The sequence below is a fragment of the Bombus bifarius genome, unplaced genomic scaffold, assembly GCF_011952205.1.
Source record: "Bombus bifarius isolate JDL3187 unplaced genomic scaffold, Bbif_JDL3187 scf7180000008176, whole genome shotgun sequence".
Classification (NCBI taxonomy): domain Eukaryota; kingdom Metazoa; phylum Arthropoda; class Insecta; order Hymenoptera; family Apidae; genus Bombus; species Bombus bifarius.
The window spans coordinates 705,557-721,620 of record NW_022884493.1 but is presented as its reverse complement, the minus strand read 5'-3'; the positions used below and the strand labels follow the sequence as shown (position 1 = coordinate 721,620).

The following is a 16,064-nucleotide window of genomic DNA, read 5'->3' as shown; positions in this document are numbered from 1 at the left end:
ATGGAATTAACCGCTTGAAATTTAATCAACGATCGTGACCCGTTTGCGTCTATTTAGTTTTGCGATATTTTAGTCGAGGATAGCCTTCGATAAAGTAGAAACGGATTTTATATCGGGCGCGGTAAAGGTAAATAAATCGTAATGATTATTTAATTCGTACAGATTGAAGTGGATTAAAACTAACAAAGTTTATCGCTATATAACACATACGCAGTACCATTTGTAATTACTCGAACGATAGACACTTTATGTTTCTACTGTAAGATCTTATTAATGGTTTCTTGCTATTGTTAACACATTTGATTCTTTATTGGGACGATGGATACCGTTTCGATTGTATTATCGATAAGAAATTACACGAGTAATAAAAGTGTTGTTAAAATATTCAAGAGCCGTCTATCGACTGTTGTTGGAATAATTATGCGAGGCGCTATACATATACAGGGTGGTTGGTAACTGGTGGTACAAGCGGAAAGGGGATGATTCTACGCGAAAAAAGAAGTCGAAAATATAGAATATAAATTTTTTCTTTTTTTTTTTTAATTTTTCCTTCGAGACAACGATCTACAGTGAGATCCGTTATAACGAGACGCGATAAAGTGCACGCGTACCGAGCGAAAATTCAAAGTCGATTTTCTCGAGAACAGAGCCTCGAACGAAAAATTTGTATTCTATATTTTCGACTTCTTTTTTCGCGTAGAATCACCCCCTTTCCGTTTGTACCACCAATTACCCTGTATATCGAGATTATGTACAAATAAATTTCGTATATGAAAAGATAATTCTATCGAGCCTGATATATATTATATTGACAATTAATTTTGCTTTTTATCGATATTTCAAGGAATTGCTTTTCTTCTTAATCGATAGTATAAGTCTAAAGACTATCTTGCGTACATCGAGCAAGTTATGTCACCTTATGAACATCTTCGATCATCGAACATCGATAAGATCTTCGACCCAAGACTTCTATCGCGTATGGAAATTAGCAAGAAACGTTATTAATTCGTTACGAGTATTCCTTCTTTTCTCTCTTCTCGATTTCTAGCTTTACCTGTACGTTATTTAAACATTGCGACATACGAGCTCTCTTGAACAGTATTTCAAATAACGAGGGATGAAATAAAAAGAGTCGTTTACGCAGGTGTTTACTTCGCAGAGGAAGAGCTCGTGTTTTCACAGGTTCTCCATACGGAAACTAATATTATACTTTACGAAAATTCCGCGACATCGATCCTCTCGCGAATACCAGGTCAAATTCCCCTTTTTCCACGGCAATAATTTCAAAGTTCCTAACCCATTTATGTATACACGTTAGGAAAAAGAAAGTATTAGGAAACGCTTCGTTCCAAGCCGACGCTTTTATGCGAAATAAAAGTCTTCCCTCGGCTAATCCATTGAATATCAAACAGCAAAAGTTGAGTGAATGTAATTTTGTTGAGAAATGAGGTAAAAATAAAACGAGCTAACTCATATACTGGCTAGTTATCAGAATAACTAAAACTGGGTTACCGAAGATTGTTTAAAACTGTGCGGTGAAAAGATTTTGAAAACCTCGTTTTATATAACTCGCAGTATCTTTTTCCGCTGCGTTCGAATCGTGCTACGATATCCTATAGAAGTAGGCATCTCTCTCCGTGATAAATTGACCGATACGTTTGCACGTATTTCGACTTTCGTATTTCGAACTTGGACAAATTAGAATTCGAATAAAATTAACAGTGGCAAGGCTGTATCGTCGATTTTCGTCATTTCGATCGTTTCAGTAATCCTAACGATGATACGGTAGATTAATTTAAAAAATCAGGAACCAAACCGCGTTATCGCGAAACTAGCGCTTAATCGTTTAATCGGTGACATTTACTCCTCGATTATCGGTTGAAGAATACGTCGTTGACGCGCACACGCTATGATCGATATCTGCTAGATTCATCGACGATCGTGAACAGTTGTCCACCCAGAATATTTTATCTATGCCCATAGTGGGATTGAAAATCGTTGAATCGAACGATCAAATATTCCACAGGCAAATGACACAGTCGGCGAACGGTAAATTTCGCATTATTTGCAAATCGGTACACGACTGTACGGCTGTGATTCGACGCAACTATTATCGATTCGCGTTATTTCCTATTCTTGATTCGAAGCCGGTTACCGATTTCTCCACACGCTACTAAACCCTGGAACGCGTTGACGACTGGCTCGCCATTTTTACACCGACCCATGCACGCTCTACGGTTACCTAGGATTTATTTTATTGTAATCGCACGCATGGGTCCCTGGACACGATTATTTCGTCGTTTTAACGACGATCGTTAAAACGAAATCGAGAGGACACCGTTTACGCCGCGTGCTGAACGCGTCGCTCTCTTATCGAACACGTTGGCAAACATTTGTCCGATGGTGTTCTTATAGAAAATCGCCCGTTTGTTTATCATCGCGTAAAAGCGCTCGACGTATAAAGAGGAGGATTAATTGTGGCATCGTGATTGCGGAACGTGATAACCATTTAATTCTTTGTATCGGGAAAATTGGTTTTGGACAGAGGACGAGGAAAATGCGTGGAAAGGTGGAGATTATTGCTTAGAATCGCGGGTGTTAGCCATTGACGGTTTTCTGGTTTCTAGCTAAATAATCTCAGATATTAACTCGGATATATTTGAAGGAGGAATCGAAGAAACAAGCAAGTTAAGAATTTTCTAGTCTTCTATCGAAGATTTGTAATAAATTTGATTTTTACATGGATGAAAATTGACGAAAACAAATCATTCAGAAACTTGATTTAGAATAGAAAATTATTATTTACTTGATCGTTTGCTTCGTCGTTTCGAATCGTGGATGTTAGCTGTTCGCAAAATCTAGACGAGCAAATTATTTTAGAATTCAGTTAAAATCTGTATTGGAAGTCTATTTGTATAAATCTTCGAGGTTGGAACGTAGGAGTAGTTAACGTAGATAGGAGGATAATTATAATTATCGATTTTCTAATTATAAAACTTATGTAAGTCGATCGAATATATTATCGTCGATTCAGACCGGCAGTTAAGCGACACGTGGAAGAAGAGGAATCCATGAAGCAGCTGCAGAGGCTGTGGGTGGAATTAATGGTGATGACAGGATGAAAGAACAGCTCCGGAGAACAATGGTACGATAGAAATTTATTAACAGAGAAATGATAAATCGCAGCGTTCGTCTCATCGATTATTCCGAAAGTCCTGTTCCTCCCTTGATATCGACAATTTTATTTTCACCCAGAAATATTCATCCCTCGTATCGCCGTATTCGACGGGAATAGAATCGAGAAGAAATTGTTAAAAAAAAAAAATTGTTGCGAAAATAGAAGAATCTCGAGAAAATGGCCGTGTGGAAAGAACCCGTTAAAACTTTTGTAAAAAGAAAGGAAGAGTGATAATTTCTACAGGACAGAAAAGAGAGAAGTTCTTTCAGCCGTGGCTTTATCAAAATTTTAATTGGAACAAACATCGTGACAAAATCCAGTTGCTGTCATAACGCGCGAGATTCGGATCGCTTAACTTTTCAAGTCATTACCACCGCGCTCCAAATGATCTTGCGAAACTTGCGAAACTTTTAAGACGCTTCTGCCCGGATTTCAAGGATCTATGGACTTTTAAAGTTTCATACTGTAATCCATCTCGCTAACGCTAAGTACCGCCAATTGTTAGGAAGAATGGAGCATAGATTTTCGAAACGTTGAGTCCCCAAGTGATTCGATGTAACTTTATTGTCTCGGAATTATTAATATAATACCGTGATAATTGTGAAAACCCTGCGATATCTTCCATTTATTTTATTTCCCTTATTTTCCATCAAAGTATAGTAATATGGAATAGGATACTGTTCTCCATGCAAAAATAGACGACGTATAAAGAATACAATTTATCGAAGGAATTTAATTTGAAAATGCACCAAGTTCTCGTGCACGTGATTCTTATGTATAATAATAACTGGATCAGCTCTGGAATATATCTCTCCCTCTTCCCGTCTGTTATAAAAATAACAACGTTTGTATCCATGAAACACGATATTCACCTTGTAGTTTACCACTATTGTCCGGTTTGCAATGGATATGAATTATCAGTGATTATCAACTTATTATCTTTGGCTTATCCATGTCAGAGTCAGGTACGTGTACAAAATCGATTAATATTTGCTGCATAAGATCCATTTTCTCAACGAAGTATTATTACAGTATTACAAAACTGTATTCTTTATTTTTGATCTGTATATATATATGTCGGAGATAAGAGGACACCGGTGCTTTCCCTCTGAAACCTCGGGAAAATCCATAAAAACATTGTAATTAAAATCTACAGTTGTAACTAAACGATTTGCCGTCATTCTAACCAATTGTATTTGTTTGAGACTTGTGACAATGAGCTTGGGCTCAAGGCGACAATTAGTCGCCGAACGTAGCCGCGGTCAACGGGACGAACTCTCCATCTAACAAAGGCATTGAGTAATCCTACAGCTCTCCTTAAAAGAAAGATTTGTAGCGGCACGTGGTAGTAAACATTCCAACGGTTTCTGTCCCGTAGCTCGCCACACGCAGATCCTATTCTCCGGGCAGGATGTTTACCAGATGTCGACGCGTCTCCGCAGTACGTGATCGGCTAGCCCGAGGACCGTCATAAACACTAATATCTAGTTACCTAAAATCCTTCAACAGATACACAGTCTTTGTCCCAGTTACGGGACGACAGGAGAGACCTATTTTTCCACGAACGACGTCTCCCACTAGCAACCCTCCCTCAAGGGCGGCTAGCATCCTTTTCTAACTACCGATATGGAGATTGGCCAATTAGCAGCAACGTCAATTTCCCTTACTTTCCGAACGTAGGATGTCCCCGACGAATCCGATGATCTCGTGTCCTTAGACACACCCCGTCATGGTTTTCCTCTGGGGTATCACCGGGACGGAAAGTCATTCTCTCTTGCGGTCTCATCGACAAAAAAAAAAGGATTAACTCCTTACGGTCAGCGAATATTAACACAGAATCCGACTTAGATTTTTGCGAGTGCGTACGACTACCGTCCCGTTGTCCGCGGATTCGTTATTGAACCTAGGATCATTGTCATTAGTCTCTCGAGTATCTAATCACCACGGTTACTTGTCCGGTTTTATGGTAATCGTATTTGCACTAGCCAATGTCTTCTCTATTGCATAACGACGACGTGTAATCCAAACGAAGATTCGCTTTACGCCCCTAACCCTAATTCTAATGTAAACCCGACATATATATATATTTTTTTTTTGTGGAAAATCATGTCGTATATGAGAGAATTATGTCTCACGCGATCTCCTGCGTATTACACAAAAATGTCCTTCCCTTGTTCTTTTATATAAAAATACACAGTGAATCTAAGAAGCATTGTGTGCGAGACAATGACGCGTCATTCATTAGCTTGGGAGTAAAATGGCTTTCGATTGCCGCGTAGGGTCATTAACGATTATTCTCGATATCAACAATCGAGGCTATTGCGGATTTATTATCGGGATATATTTGTAACGCGAAATAGATTAGCATGATTAGGATTAGCTACTGGAAATGTCAGCGATAACGTTTTGCGGTAATCGAACGATGATTGCTAATTTGTATTTGTCCGAGCTCGCTATAAACGATGACTCGTAGTGATTAGAATTGTTAGGCTACGAACATGATTGAATTCGTGTCGAGTGGTTACTGGAATACAAGGAAAAACTTTTAAAATCAAGTGCTTTCTTTGAAATCTTTACCGTTAATAAGCTTTTGTGGCTTTTGTTAAAAATTGAAACAAAAGAAGAAATTAAACGCGAAAGCGTTAAAAGAGCGCGAAATAAATCTCTGTAATTCGGTTTTCGCGTTATTTTTAAATGCAACGTCGTAGGGAAATTTTATAAATTGACTTGGCATGTTTATCGTAATTATTGTCCATATTGCAGCTCACATTGACATTAAAAATATATTGCAATAAAATTCAAGTACTAGGAGAACGGTATTTCCAAAGAGTGGAAATTATAAATTATAATAAGTCCGTGGTAATACATAGATACTCCCAGTGTGTCTTTCAGTCAGATATTCCAATCGTTATATAATTTTTGTTTATTCTGAATTTACATATTAGATATAGAAAAAGTATTAAGTACGAAAATAACAAAGTGTGTTTCAAGAGCCATTGTAACTATCAATTCGAAGGTAGATGATATCGCGAGATTCGAATTAAAAATTTCTCGCCTCACTCGGCGAATGCAGTTAATCGTTTCCTCTTATGGATCCTTTTTCCAAAAGTCTTCTCAATTTTTCATAAACTGGAAGAAATAACAGTCGTCGTAAAAGCGACGCAAGGATCTATATCTTAGAATTATTAAACGAAACGTGTTGCAATCGTCGCATAGAAAAGGATTCTTCTATCCATAAAAAATTCTGTTACCATTCTCTTCGAACGTCGTAATAAATAACAAAGGAATAAAGAGCAGGTAGCTATTTGTAATCGACTATTTCACCAACTGGTATCTCATTATTGTAAAAAAGGATTGTCTTTCACGACTCGAAATCTTCAACGTCGTGAATTTTTCCTTATTCTACAATAACAATACTGTAAATTATCGCCAGCCAATCGAAACGATAAGATTACAATCTGCCATTATAGTTGTTTCGTTAACTTTATCAATTAATAAGAATCGAACTTCTGTCGATCGGTTCGGAGAAGATTCACGGACTTGCGACGAGTGAAATTTTAACGCGATATCTATAGAAAATATATCAAATTAGAGAATGTACTTTATGTAATACGATAGCCGATTTAATATCTTTGAAATCAATTAGACGAATTGCTAATCAATTTGGATATTGCCGCCCATAACCGTTATTTACGAATACCATGGAATTATCGCATCGATTTATTCGCCACTCTCATTCGGTTAATAACAAAGAGGTAATTTAGTTTTGTCACTAGGAAATTTTGTACAATTGTTATCACTACCGCGAGGCAGCGTTAGTCAACGTTGGTAAAAGGTATTTAACGTTATTTATAAGGACCCGGTGCCTGTTATTAATGCCATTTAAATCTGAAACAGTAAATCGTAGTGAACAGTTTGAACAAAGAGTTGGACGTTTAATTCGCGATTTAATATTTTTTATAACCTTTGGACGATAATATCGTGGTTAAGAATGAAATTATAAAATCTCGAAGCGTGTTATTCGAATGCGTGAGAGGCTACTTATTATATAATATACACCATTTCTATTTTTAGCGCTTTATTCGGTAAAAATTTCAATGGAAATTAGTTGCGAAGATTGCGCAAGGATTTAATGGAAAGTATTTATTGAACGTTGCCCTCGAAAATTATAATCTCTTTTAAAGTTTGCCAATTTTGTTTCAATAAGAAGGAAACGTGAACGATAAATCATACAAGGGACGTAATGCGTCGGTTAATAAAAAGCTAAAAATGTAAAAGTTAAGGAGATATAATAGAAAGTCAGAGGTCGATGGAAGGATTCGAAAAGATTGTAAAAAATGAGGAAAGACCTACGAAAAGACCTGAAAAACCTATAAGGAGGAAGAAAAGAAGTCACAGATCGATGAATATAGATTCTAAGAAATCGTAAGAAGGGTCGTGAGGGGAAATATATAATTAATAAAGAGGATAAAAGATTTATTCAAGATTATGTAGACCTTATATTTTCATGAATACACGAGAAGAAATGAAACTGAACTAAAAATTTGTTCCACTCCTTGACAAGCTCCGATGAGTACTTTGACGAAGGATATTTTAACGAATACTTTGACCATGTTTTATATATTTTGCCATATTGTACCTTTACATCTACAAATATTTGATCTAATCGTAACGAATATTTTGCTTTGGGTACGTTACATACGACATTTCCACTCGTTATGTATATTCTGCAGATTGTTGCATTCTCATATTTTTCATAAAAACGTCGATTTCTTTTAAACTTTCGAAAACTATAACTTTGAATTTCCATCAAAATACGTACGCACATTTCATTCCACCTTATTTATAGAAAATTAACGACCATCGCATTTTCCCTGCAATAGAAAGTAACTGAGAAATGGCTATTTGTATAATTTGCATAATTTGTATTTGTATAATTTGTATAATTTGCAGAACCGTGTTATATCGGAGGCGACGATACGAGACGAGAGGCGAGCGTGCAACGCCTCGAGTCGAATCGAGACAATGGCGAGGACGATGTCGAAACGGGGCACGAAATCACCGTGAACTCGTTGCAAACGTACGCGAGAGGAATTAACCAGAATCGTGACTCACTGGCCGATTGCCACCGCGACTCGGTAACGAGAAATCTTCGCCGTGACACCATTGTCGGATGCCCGCGACTTCCGGTAACCTCGTGCAGCGACCTCGGCGCTTACTAACGAGCAGAGGTCGCGCCTATCGTCGAAATCATCGCGGAAATCCCGCGAGAATACCAGCTGCGCCAGGATATTTCCAAATAACGAGCCCTCGCTCGAATTCTCGATTGCCAATTCACTCTAGTTCCAATTGTGTACTCTCCGTCAGCCATCGCTTCTCGGACCTTTCGTTACTTTTCCTCGAGAGCTGCTCGTTAATTCTTTCCTTGCCTCCTCCTTTATCTTCTTCTTTTATCGAAGATGGAAACTTTATGATTTTATTTCGGATACTTTGTACGTCGAGATTCCGATCACTGTTACAGCGAATATTTTTGGCATTGTCGGATGCTTGGGACCATCGCGTTATATCCGACAACAGTGAATTTAGATTTACCGCGATACGTTAGATCGCAAAAAGTAGTAAACGTAAAATTAATCGCATTTGAAGAGTAACGACTCTTAAAACGGCTCTTTGTTAATCTTTTTCGTTGTCCTACTCTTTATCTTCTTTCCTTCTACCGAAGATGAAAGTTTTTGACTTTGGTTACAATCGGAGACCACTGTACGGATATTTGGTTTTGTTGAACTTGCAAAGGCTTGCAAGTGCTGTATTATATTGGAAAATATTTTTCTCCAAATGGTATCCATCGTCGTATCGATTACACAAAGACGGCTGTTCGAGACGATGGTAGAATGGAGATGCAAGTGACGTTAGATTAGTTTTCTCGAGTTCCTGTTTAATTCTATCGCTGCTTTTCTCTCTTCGCTTCACCGCGCTCCCGAGCTGCAGGATTCGTTCGTGATTTTTTTAGTACGTGGTGGATATTTTGAACTGTACGATGGTCAGACGTAATTGATGTCAGATTCATTTCCTCGAGTTGCTGCTCGTTAATTTTATCGCTGTTCTTTGCTTTATCTCGCTCTATTCTCGAGAACATCGTGTGTATTAATCCGAGCAGATGGATTCTAGGATTATTAAAGTAATGGAGGTGTAAGTGACGTCAGATGTGACGAAGAAAGAGGATCTTGATGATACGTCGCCCTCTTTAGACGATATTCTAGGATTCGTTTCTTTGAAAGCGAAGAACTCGTGGCATTTTAGATACCTTCCACGTTCTCTTCGTAGCTTAACACTAATTAACGTTTATACAACGTAAATTCCAAGAAAAATTTCAGAAGAGTATTCGTAACGTCGTCACTTTGCCCCTTTCACTTTCCACTTTCCACTTTACAGTCAATCGGCATTGTTCTTAATAAATTTATACCTGTGACATTTATGGATCGCATGTTTCATCATCACCGAAAGAAAATATACAGGGTGGTTGGTAACTGATGGTACAAGCGGAAAAAAGAAGTCGAAAATATAGAATAAAAATTTTTCGTTCGAGGCTTTGTTTCCGAGAAAATCGACTTTGAATTTAGGCTCGGTACGCGTGCACTTTATCGCGTCTCGTTATAACGGATCTAGATCGTTGTCTCGATTGACGTTATTTTTTTAATTTTAAAAATTTTTAAATTTTTAAATTTTTAAATTTTAAATTTTTAAATTTTAAATTTTTAAATTTTAAATTTTTAAATTTTAAATTTTTGAATTTTAAATTTTTAAATTTTTAAATTTTTGAATTTTTATTCTATATTTTCGACTTCTTTTTTCGCGTAGAATCACTCCCTCTCCGCTTGTACCACCAGTTACCAACCACCCTGTATATTACGATTTAATATCTTTACCGTAGACAAGTGGATATAACGATTCGTTTCTGATTTTAGAGCGAAACGGGCGTTTTTCTCACGTTTTGTTTGAAGCAACAAGAGATTACCTGGCAGCGATAATTTTCAAAGTACACGAAGAAACACGCTCGAGGGAAATACGAAAAAAAGTGGGAATTCTGGTACATGCGGCTAAACCAAGAAGATACGTAGAAGCAGATACACGGTACAATTGCGAATAACGAGGGCTCAGACGTATTCTTAATTGCTAATTGACTTTAATAGCAGTGTGCCGAAGCGTACGCGTTTGATGATCAAACGCACAGAATAATTGGTAGAACTAATTAAACGATGCTATCACGGAGGAACGTGACTCCTTAATTATTTCGAGCAGTCGCGATGGCATATTAATCACGGTGTAATGTAAATTATGTGCGTTATCACGGCTAGTGGAATACGTGTACATTGAAGCGTCGAATAAACGTCTTGTCAGGTTAGATGCAAATGACAAGTATTTTGGGATAGTATGAAAGAGATTGAGTGGCTACTTGGGATGCGGGAATCTGTTTCAGCGGAGAACGCGTGTCTGGATGAATTCGAGGAATGCGGCAGGAATTTTAGCCGAGAGAGAAACGAATGATACGAATACAGCTCCTGTTTCGCGAACGTGCTGGAATCTAAACACGCGAATTCAGCTGTTGATTTAGGATAAAACGAAACAGGCTCGACGAAGGATTTGCTCGTTTCGCCGAAAGACACAGAGAGTTACGAACGACGAGAACGTTGAAAAATTTCATCGAACGTCGAAAAACTAGCGGATCGCCTATCCGATTAAAAGACGTATAAGCGTGTCATTTGAAAAGTTTAACGAAAGTTCTTAGAATTTGAGAAGCGCGGTTCAATTAGAATTCGAAGGTAAGAAAGATAGAGGGGAGAAATAATTGTATCTGCTCGGAATCGGGGATTTAACGAATCTAATTAGAATTAATAGCGGAGAAGTTCCATTTAATAAGAGTCTCGGAGTCTCGGAACAAAGGAAAATCAGAATGCCGAAGGGCACAAAGCGAAATCGCTGTGAAAGGGTTAAGTGGTGCAGTTAAGGGTTAAAGGGTCAAGGTAGAGCGGCAAGCGAGAGAACTTTAAGATTAGCATCGTAATAGATTCAACTTAATATACTGGGTGTTTATCCCGATACACTTCCCATAATCTGGAAAAGAATATTCTGAATAACGTTAGCCCGAAATACCGAATCGACGTTATCTATAGTTTTTCAAACGGTGCTACAGAATTTTTCCACCGCGAGTACGTCCTATCGTTTCGTCGTCGCTCATTACTTTCTATTTACAAAGATACAGGCAATTATCAGAGAAATATCACGTTAACGCTATCGTTGGTGAAACTTCCTTCCAATACAATCTTCCTTTTATCTTCGTTCGAAGAACCAACAAAGTCGAACAAACGCGATCGAATGTTTTCTTTTCTTCTTTTTTACCGTTCGAGATAAAGATCTAGATAGATGGTTACAAATTCACGTGGTATCAGGGAATTATAAATAACAGGAGGTGCTTAAAAATCGTGGCAAACGCTGAAACGAACGCCCTGTATATCATCTTTATTCGTACCTCTCGCTTATTCATTCGGATCGACCTCGCTTTCCGCAGCATCGCCTCTTTCTACATCATGAATAATACACCAGAAAATTATGTTCTTGCACTTGGTACGGTAGCTGGCGATGAACCGTTTGCGAACGAAGCGTGCATCGAGCTCGGTCTTAACCGACTGCATGGTCAATATTTCCTCTGGTCTTATACAGCCTTTGAAACGATTCATTGCGCGTCGAAGAAAATAGACGGGGCAAACAAACTTGGTAAAAAACGTATTACTCGATATCCCTCTTGCTCATAACCTATTTGTTGCCGGTAGGATGTCGAGAAACTTATTAGAACTCGAATAGACGATCGTTAAAATCTCATTAGAGACTGTTATAGAAAAACGCTTAGGAATTTAAAGTCGTTCTTAAGAAATCAAAAGGAGGAAAAACAGGATTCTTAATGACACCGGCCTTTCTTCCGTTTAATACAAAAACATATAACAAACGAATCATAATGAGATACGAAAGTTATTTACGCGAGATGGCCATCTCGAACTCAACCACCTTGGCTTTCTAATTTCTGCGCTTCGTTCCCTTTGTTATTATCAACTTTCGACGTTAATCCGTTTATCGTAAATCCGGTTAAACCATTTTCAGCTACCGCGTAACTTGCTATCGGTAACGTCTAATTAAATCCAAAAATCCAAACTCGGTCTGACAGACATTCGAACGTTGAAAAGGAAAGAATCGCGTCGAAGCGATACTTGGAACAATCGTTTTGATACACTGTCACGCACAAGTTACTCGCACGTTCGGTATAATTCGATCGAAAGATTATTATTCTCTCGCTGTATCTCCAACGTCACGGTAGAAGAACGTTTGAAAACGTTCTACGCATCGTGTTTAGACGCATTCTAAAAATTTCCAACTCTCCGAGATTCCAATGTCCAACGGACGACGCACAAAAGTCACTTAACTCGTACCACTCGGCAAAACTAATTTCCATTCATTTTTATTCGATAATAATCCCTGTGCTCGCCAAATCTTTAATATCGAACATCCTCGCAAACACTGTCCCCTATATCGTATACGAATACGAAAATATTTGTCTCTCTCTCTCTATATATATATACATACTGTACACATATGTATACATACTGTATATACGTGCGTATACAGGTTTGCCATCTTCATTTCCCCGCGGGATTCGTTGGCACGAAATTTGTATCGGAATCCGCGATCTCTCGTCCCGCAAGGGACCAAAAGAACGCAAACTTCATTTAATTAAACTGCTAATTAACGGGGGGGAGGTGGGGAGAGAGAGAGGCAAGAAGAGAGGGATCGCCCGAAGCAACGCAACGTTAAAAAGAAACGTATGACTCTGTTTACCATCCCTCCAACCCCGGCGAGTAAACAGGCCGCGCGTAATTGAAAGGTGGAGCGAAGTGGATGTCGATGTCGAGCGATTTTCTCGAACGATCCTGGTCTCTCACCCCCTTCCGCCCTCTCCATCTCGTTGTAACAATGGCTGGGCGTGACTAAACAAGAAGCCGGGATTTACGCAACGTTTAATACCGTGAAAAACGTCCAACGTCTACGTTTACCGTCGTACGTCGCCGTTTCAATCGGTTCGACGAGTTTTTACTACCCCTGTGCGCCCTGGCAAACCCTATTTCGAAGGCCTTCGCGATCGCCTTCGATCGATATACGCGCAATTAATAATAAATTCGTCTCTTTTTACGCTACTCTCGCTGTTTCACGGTACTCCTTTTATATTTATGTTGCGTCGCATCGATCGCCATCGGCTCGGTTATTAGCGGCGATTAGTATGGAAACGAGCGATTTGTTGCGACGATTAGAAGCTACGTGTCTCGTGTCGCGTAAAATTAATGATAAAAAGAAAGCAGTAGCTGAGCAGTAACTTAACTTGACCGTGTTTTTACAATTTTGTGGGCTTTTATTCGCGAAAATGATCGAGTATAATATTACGACGAAGTAGCGAAGTTCGAATCACGGCCAAACTGTACGCAAGACTCGACACTAAAGACTAAAAACTAGACTCGTGGTCGAATGCTTGCACTTTTTGTATGTTGCGTTTGTAGGTGTCGAGGGGCAACGGGAGCATCCTGATTGCTCTACGTAACGGGGAAAGTGTAATGTTGGGCCATGTGAAAAGATCGAGTGAAAACCTAACGGTTCGCTGTCAGATAGTATGGAATGACGTGGATTTGGGTATGGTCGTTGTCACGCTCGAAACGATACGTTGGATTTTTGCTATAAATGTTTTTCGCGAGACGCACAGTGGCGGGTGGAAGAAAGCTTGAAATTGATACAATATGAATTTTAATAGCTTTTTCGTATCGAAGATGTTTACCATATTAGCAACGATCATCCGTTCCGTGGTATATTTATTCCTTGGTCTTATTAAACGTAAATCCACTTTGTAAAATTATATAGCGACTTGTTTATTTGACGGATTCGTTTAGAACGACTGAAACAGAAAACTATGATTTTTTAACTCGAAGCTGTTCCTTAAAGTACTAACGTAATACAACTAAAACAACTAAATTGGTATAACTGGTCAACTTCTGAGTGACAAGCAACTTACGACCTACTCCAACTTACTGACTCACGCCAGCTGACTAACTTTCTCCACCAAAACATCCTTTTAAACCAGTTTTAGTACTCCTGTCAGGTATACGAGTTTTGTAGCAATCGATGACTCAAGATGGTCAAGGACGCCATTTTCACGTACCCTATGGTCCTAAAGGTCCACGCGCACATTGCCGAGTCACATGGCCCATTAAAATTTTCCATGCTCTCCGGCCCGACAGCACTTTTACTTTTCCCTGCACTGTAGTTCATCGGGCTTTTCCCAAATGATTTTTCCACGACACTACGATTATGGTGTCTTTTCGTATAACTTCTTTTTTGTTGCACATACCGCACATATCGAATCTGTATATCGAATTACGAAAGTATTTGAACATCTACCGTGGAAAATTTGTACGGATGAATTAAGGAGTTTCATAAGCACTATAATAAAACTAGAATGATTTTCTCGCGTGGGAAGACGAAGACTGTACTCGTTACAAGTGGTTGCAGTAATAAAATTGTTTTCCAACCGCTTCGACACATATACTCTACTTTTATTTCGTTTTCATGGAAGGAGTACATAGTTGCGCGAGTATCGTAGTACTAACAAGTTTCGCGTATAGGTGCGGTATCATTGTTGAAGAATATCGAATACTATAACCATTTGTGTGACCAGTTGGCGAGTTGATTTAGCTCGTTCACGGTACGCCGTGTGTTCCGCAAAAGGTGGAAATGGCAAAACAATTGGGGAGAACAGGGCGGTTAAATTGTACGTTTAAACATTGTAATTGTAATTTTCGTTCTTTCCGGTAAAAGATTTATCGTTACTTTTTCTCGCGTTACAACGAAGTAGGTAGACGATCGTTCATTTTCGAGTCGACGGTGCCTTTTTATTCCGAACAAATTTCTGAAATCTCAGAATGTCTGGCAAACAGAATGACAAACTAAAGCGTTTGTTGAAACGTTAAAAGTGTTTTTTGTTTGCTGAAACAGGAGGTAGATCGAGATATAAAAATTTCAAAAACCATAGCGGTAGGATCGAGTGGAAAGACCATAGATTTTTACGATTGACGTTTGAAATCTCGTTGATCGCATAAAGGATCGAGACTCGCAAATGTTGCAGCGTTTTACATTAACCGTTAAACTCTGCTTTTTCTCGAAAGCGATATTAATCGATTGGAAATTCGGTAGATTCGACGAAAGTGTTGAAATCGTATCTTTGCTCGTTTTAACGAATCATGTTTCTATGCGAAAAGGATTAAAAGAAAATTCAATCAGCGCAACCGAAAAGGAATACGAGAAACGAGTGGAAAATGCATGGCGAATGGCACAAAGGCTCTTTTTGCAATAGCAAAGAGAACCGTATAACTGATATCGACGAAAGTGGCTGATATTTTACAACGTAAAGATTACATTATCGAAGAATAACTCGCCACTTTTATCTATAGCTGGAGGATTTTTCGACGTGCTCTGGGAATTTTATCGAATTAATAAAAAAAGATAGCGCCGCGCGCGGCAGACTTTATTAATGAAAGATTCATCGATTAAATTAGAGCCACGGCAATCCAGTGGAATTGGAACGCAGAAATCCAATTCCATTCCATCTATTTTCTTTCTCTTACACAATTCAACGACCATTCGGTAGTTGTCATTTTAATTTCCCAAAACAATATCTTTCGAAAACTAATCGTGCAACACGACACAAAAGAAGAAAGAGAAACACCTTTTAAATATTTCAATGTGCATATTTCGTGGCAAGCTTTATAAAAATCAGCATCGCCTGTTCAAAGCACAG

At 38.6% G+C, this 16,064-nt stretch overlaps 1 protein-coding gene across 2 annotated transcripts in view; it reads right to left on the bottom strand.

The window, feature by feature from the left end:
* LOC117209443 (choline transporter-like protein 1) overlaps positions 1–16,064 on the bottom strand; it is a 46,281-nt gene that overhangs the window by 17,403 nt on the left and 12,814 nt on the right. The gene's annotated exons all lie outside the window — the stretch shown is intronic.